We start from the raw sequence: 6,801 nt of genomic DNA on the forward strand, positions 1-6,801 counted from the left end.
TGGAAGGAGGTCGCAAGTGGGGTTCCACAGAGAGAACAAATCCTACATCCTGACGGGAGGGGGGGGGGGGGTAGACTAGATGACCTTTGCCGTCCCTTTTAACCCTATGATTTTATATAGGAGGTGGCAGAGAACATAAGGCACGGAAAGGAACAAAAGAGATGACAGGGAACTAACCAAAGGTAACTCAGGAAAAAAAGAAAAAAAGTGGAGTGAAGACAGGAAGGAAAAGAAAATACCAGAGGATGTAGTAAATAGTACTGACTGAAGAATACTTGGCAAATTTTAAAAGAACATTAACACTGTTCATCAAATAATGTACTCAATTATTACTTGTTTGTGGTTTTCAACCAGCACCTTTAGCTAAGCAAATACTTTTCAGCACATACACTACTTCTGGTGGTATTACCAAATATATTCAATGAATATTTCTTCTGCTATTCATTCAATCAGTCCTAGTAGTAAGTCACATTTTAAAATACTGATTAAATTGCAAGTTAAATACTGTATTTAACAGTATCTGAAACATATGTCAAGTGGCTGGGAGCCATTTTCTTTCTTTAAATTGCAGGAGGCATGATAACACAATTTTTTCCACCCAGGCATATTAGTTTAGGCCTTGGGGTGTAAGTATCAAATTTTTCAAGCCCTGATTTTTCTTCTACATGGACCACTACCTTGATATCTAAAAATATTTCCTCTACTTAGCAAACAGGGCACTATACTGCACTTCAGACAAGGTGCAAGTGGCTAGTTACATTCGAGACCTTCCCAGAGGGAAGTATGGGCCCTAACTGCAATTTCAGTAGCATTTTCAAGGAATTTAAGAAAGGCAAGTTTTCATTTTTCCCCTTAGGCTGTATGTATCCAATCATTCAACACACCCAGGACTGAAGTGCATATAGCATCAAATCAGTCCCTTGTCCTTGAGGGAAGAGCAAACAATCTAGATGAACACATCTTACAATAAAGAAAATATTCAACTTAAAGACTCTGTTTTTTTTTTTTTTTTTTCCAAACAAAGTTTCTAGACATCTCTCTCGGGCATCCAGATTTGAGATTCGGGTTATCTTTGAAGTTACCTTAAAAAAAAAAATCCTTGACTACTCCTCAGTTCTCAGAACTCTGAAGGGCACTAGAAATAAGACTAAATGCTTTAGGAACAAGAGTTACACCTCTCACGTTCAACATTTGTACGCACTAGCTCCTTTGATACATGTTTACGCATTTTCAAACAAAAAAACAGCCTGCAACTTCCTTAAACTAAAAACCTAGGCCCCAGATTGTGCACTTTATAATGCAGAGAAAAATAGTATGTTGCTCTATCAGGGCCCTACAGTGGGCATTTCATACATTCTGCATTCCCCCCCTCTCCCCCCGGTACAGTAAAGAAGTTCTAAGGAAAGGGGGTAAGAAGAAACAGAACAGCGGCTTCCCTTCCGGCAGCCAGAAGAGAGCTGAGCATTAAGTTTCAGACATCTTTTATCAGAAGCAACTATAATAGCTTGGTTCAGGACCGCAATCTGACTATAGCCTCAAAATCTGAGTGTGACAATTCATTGCTCCTGGACATCACTTATCTACCTCCCTTTAATAATCAGTTGTTTTTTCAAGCGTGTATTAATTTTGGGATATCAATAGTAATTCCTGGTTTAGAAGCTGGTGTGGAAGAGACCTCTTTTTCCTTTTGTACCATTCTCTATCAAAGGATCTGAATCTGAAGTCATTCTTGAAACTTTAAAGCTTCACAATCAAGCTGAAATTTGCATGTAGGTGGTATAATTTTGTATTTTGTTCTCATAAATTTAAACAAACCATAATCTATATAAGTAACCAGACTACTGAAAAGTGGTAACATCTATCACCACCTTGATAAAAAGCATTTTTTTTTAAATTTCTGATGAACTTCAGTGGACAAGAGTTCTAATTTAGGTTATCAATCCCACATCAGGAACTTTAAGCAGAGATCCTGCTGTTTCCGAAATGTTGGTTGCTGACTACTTATAACATGGTATCTGAGATTCTATTTTCATTGCTTTCTTACCACTGACCCTATAAAGTTATATCCTGTTCAGACTTGTCTGATTATATCTGCTGTATGTAACTTACCAGTCTTTTGAAAATCTTGCCCCATGAACACAAAATTCACCAAGTGTGTTCCACCAGATGGGTCAATGGCTTTTACTCTGAATTTGGTTATACGTTACCTCCTCTATTTAGTAATTAAAAGGCTTCCCCTCTATTCTCATGTTATTTTTCTAATATGTTTCTGTTGGTTTAATCCACTTCATCTTTCTAAATCAAAACCCTGAAGCCCAAAGATGGCACTCTAAAGGAACAAAAATAAGTGAACACAATTGATATTAATAATGAAGTTTATTGGATAAGATGCACATGCCTAAGACATGCAAATATAAGTATAGAATTCATGAAGTTTCCCTTACGTATTTTGGTTTATTCAAAAATCTGTGGTCTCTTCTAACTGGGTGGTATTTTACATTTCCAACTGTAATTGAGTGAACATGTTGTCATGGTTACAGCAGAATTGTGCAATAACTTTGTTGCCTTGTAATTGCTGGATATTTGTATACAAGCAGCTGAGCTTTCTTAATTCAATGCCCCTTCAACTCTTTCAGACAGACTCTGGAGATACAATAGCAGCTTTTAATCTGAAAACTCTAAAACAGTTTCTGATTCTTCAACCGCTATTAGAATTCGAAGCAATGACAGATAAATCCTGTCAAGAATCGAGTTACATAAACTTGTGTCCGTTCGCTTTTTTTAAATGTTGCCTTTTAAAATTAAAAAAAAAAAAAAAAAAGTGGTCTCATTTAGATAGGTAACTTTGGGTAGCTTTTGGCCACAACCGAAAGCACTGATAGTAGTGAATATTGCACAAGTCACTTTTATTGATGCTATGTAATAGCAGTAAATCCAGATGTACTCTGATGACTTTCTTCACTAAGAGTGTAACTCACCTGTGGTGCAGAGTGAGTTTCTGTATCACTTAAAACTCACATTGGGGATATGGAGAAAGTAAAATACAGGCATCTCTACACTAGTCCAGATAGACAAATGTGGCTGAGGTGAGACCAGAGGATCCATATTGTGACTCAGTGACCCCAAAACCCAATTACTACATTCTGGGCACCCTAATTCTAGGTTGATGTGTGGCTTTTGTCTTCCCAATCCACCCACACTTCTCACATAGAAAGCTCAGTTAGTTGGGGAATTTAAAGAAGTTTATTTCATCCTAAAATGTTAGGCAAGTCTCAAGTAATGGACATTCTGTTATATCCAGAAAGTCAATATTTTAAAAGTAACGAGTCTAATTTATGTAATGCTTTATCTGAATGATGTCACAGCAAATCTAATGACAAACTGAAAAAACCTTCAGTATCATGCAAATACATACATAAGCCACTTAATATTACATATATTTTAAAGAAACAGACTAGATCAGGTTTACAAAAATATCATGAAGTGTCTTGGTATAATGTCAAATCATCATGTAATAAAAATGAGTTTGCTTAAAATGTCATGCTACACTTGCAGTGCCACAAAGACAAAAATTTAAAGATTAAACAAGCTCAAGCATTGCACACAGCATCTTTCCTGATAAATTCCTGCAGCATAAACCCACACACAACAGCTCAGTAACACCTCCCTTCCCATTGTGCCAAATACATTATAATTAATTTTTTTAACCTATGACATGAAAATTGTTGCACAAACCAACATTTCAGAGTAAAACTCCCTTTTAAACACACAGCAATTTGGGGAAAAGGGAACAAGGCACAGTGTATAGCAAACCAAATGTTACCCTTAAGTTTGATTTGATAATATATGACAACAACAGTAACAGTATTGAAACAGCCTTAAAGTCATCATGAAAATTTGTCACACAAGACAATCTACTGTCCATTCTTACCATAATAAGAAATAATTTTTTTTTGTTTTCCAATCAAGAAGTGTCTATTTGGCTCCTGTAAGTGGGCAAGCAGAATTTTGTAAGGCTGATTTAGTAGTATCTCAAACAAGATAACGAAATACAAGAAATAAAAACTATCATAAGCATGAAATGCATAAGACTCCCACTTAAGTCCACAGATATTTTACATACAATACATTGTATTTATGACAAAGGTCAAAACAGCTACTTTGAATGGGTATCAGCATCAGATAAAGTCAACTTTTAAATAATACATGTATAGCCTGGCCCATCATCATATTAACACAGGGCACATGTGTGCAAGGTGCAATAGGGGATAATAACCATCTTTTTAAAAACTTGCACAAGAATACAGGCCACTGAGTAGGGAAACAGCACAAAACAAAGCTAATACTGGAATTATAACTAGGTATTCAAAGCAGTAATCAGTTAGAGATTAAGGAGCCATCTGCACCTCTTTATCCCAACAGTCTCCTTTATGTTTTACTTCTGGGCTATGAATAACCCAATTACCAAAATTCCCATTTTAGAGAAATGTATATATAAAATTTAGGAAATAAAACAATCAAATTTGCCCTTTAAATTACAAATGGCAATAAGTTTAAAAACCAAACCAAACCCCCGATAGATAGTACTATCCTAGGTTTAATTGGTTTGAAGAGTAGAATTGCAAACTGCTTAATCAACTTACAAGTGAGCTCAAGACCTGTAACGCCAGAACCTCCCCACCCTTATCTCTGCCCCCTCACGGAGCACATCTTCACTGTTAAACGGGTGAGGCAGACCCCTTTGCATAGGAAAGGGAAGGAGACATTTGGGCAGGGCCGTAGGAGGGATGGGAGGTGGAGGTCTGAGCACAGCAAAATCCCCACTGCCTCTATCTGCAAGGGTCTCCCTGTTGCAGGGATAGAATCCCCCTCCCCCCCCCCCCCACACACACACACCTCTCAGTGCCTGTGACAGCCAACCAGCCCCCCAACGCACACACGTACCGTGACCGCTGGACAGACACCCATTCACACCCACAGACAGGGTGACTGCTGGACAGAGACAGCCAGACACTCAACGTCCCCCCCCCGCCCCACACACACACAGAGCAGCTGTTGGGCAAACACACACACAGCGACTTCCCGACAGACAGACCGACCCACACAGCCTCCTCCCACACACACACACACACACACACAGTGACAGACAGACACTGCCCCCTCCCCCACACACGGGGGCTGCTGGCCACACAGCGCCCCCCCCACACACACACAGTGACTCTACCAGACAGACACACCCCACCAACCACACAACTGCAGGACAGACAAACAGACAGACACACCACCCAGCCCAGCCCAGCCCCAACTCTCTGAGGGGCGGCCCCTGGGTGCCGCGGCCGCTCCCCGCCGCTCGACTCACCCCAGCCGCATCGCTCCCCGCTCAGCAGCGAGGAGGCGGCGGCGGCGCGGCTCACACGGGAGGGGGATGGGGCGGAGCCGCAGGGACCCGGAGGGGGGCGGGACGCACCACAGCCCCTGCCCCACCCGTCTCATTCACAAAAAACCAAGCCACGCTAAACCGCCAGAGGGCGGAGCCCGCACGGCCCACCCTGAATGGCCCCGCCAGGGGTTAGTCACCTCCCGACCCGCCCCCAGCTCCACTTCATCCTCCCCTATTGGTGAGATACGGGAGTCCCGCCCCCCATCACCACAGCCCAATCAAGATTTAGCGTGAGCCTTCAGGCGGCTCAAATGCACCCGCCACTGCAGCGCAGACGTCTCCCATTGGTGCACCGACCTACCCATCAACCCCCCCCTCCCAACCCCTCCGCGGTCTCCGCTCGGGCTAGAGAGAAAAATAGCCGTGCGCGACCGATCCCTTTAATGACCCGGCCCTCCGGGGTGGCCTCAGCAGAGCTAAAAGCCGGAGGACAAAAATACCCGCAGCCTTAAAGCAGCTGTACAGTGCCTGCCTCCGTAGAGATGCGGGCACAGGCTGCGCAGCGGAGGGGTGAGGGGCGCTGGGTACTGACCTGTGCGGCAGCCGCGGGCGCTCGGAGTGGCGGCGACCCACGGGGAGAGCCCGGCGCTTAGCGGACAGAGCGGCGCGCACGCCACCAACGGAATCAGCCCGTGATGGGATCCGCCATCTTGGAATTTTTAGATGGAAAGTCACGTGGTGCGACCATTTTTTCTCTCCGCCAATCAGGAAGCAGCTGCTATTTATAGCACAGGCCGCCCTCCCTTCTCCCCCACCCAGCCGCCGCCTCCGCAGGGGATAGATGAGGCGTGAGGGGGAAGGGCGCTGGGGGCGCGCGCCAATGGGAAGGAGAAGGAGCAGCGCCACGAGGTGGGGGGCGATGATACGGGGGCAGAGGGCGATGCGGGGGCTGGGGTAGGGAGCTTTTCAGGATGGTGTGGGGCGATGGGGTGGTGGGAGCCGTGGGGAGGGATAAGAGGGAAGCAGGGAGCCCTGTGTGTGGCGATTGGGGGCTTCCTGACTAAACCCCTGGCTCTGCCGCACCCCACACACATACACACCGCAAGCTGCAGCACTGTTTGCCCTGGACCCCACAGCCTTCTCTCAAACCCATGGCCCCGTGAGCGAGTGGTTGTCCCAAACCCCACATAGGGTGTGCCAGACCATCAGGGCCCAAATTACCTGAGGCGTCCGGGAAAGACCCTTTCTCTCCCCTGGCTCCCGAAAGGGGTTAGCTGGACAATCTCTCCTGTCTTCAGGAGGCTTTCAAAGGTGGACCCTGCTCCTCTTCAATCCTCCAAGGAGTGTGAAACAGCATCACTAACTCTACGGCTTCTGAAATCCTCCATCATCATCATAGTGGCTTAAAATTCATAACGTTT

The 6,801-nt window shown here is 44.4% G+C and overlaps 1 protein-coding gene across 3 annotated transcripts in view; it reads right to left on the minus strand.

Moving 5' to 3' along the window:
- Positions 1-6,179, minus strand: part of HDAC4 (histone deacetylase 4) — a 403,085-nt gene extending 396,906 nt beyond the window's left edge. For all 3 annotated transcript variants that reach the window (XM_067548627.1, XM_067548626.1, XM_067548628.1), the window contains exon 1: positions 5,973-6,179. The gene's annotated coding sequence lies outside the window, so the exon portion shown is untranslated. The remainder of the gene's footprint in view (positions 1-5,972) is intronic.
- Between the last annotated feature and the right edge of the window lie 622 nt (positions 6,180-6,801).

The sequence above is a fragment of the Emydura macquarii genome, unplaced genomic scaffold (genome assembly GCF_026122565.2).
Source record: "Emydura macquarii macquarii isolate MOO-44397 ecotype Brisbane River unplaced genomic scaffold, CSIRO-AGI_Emac_v2 contig_1253, whole genome shotgun sequence".
NCBI lineage: Eukaryota > Metazoa > Chordata > Testudines > Chelidae > Emydura > Emydura macquarii.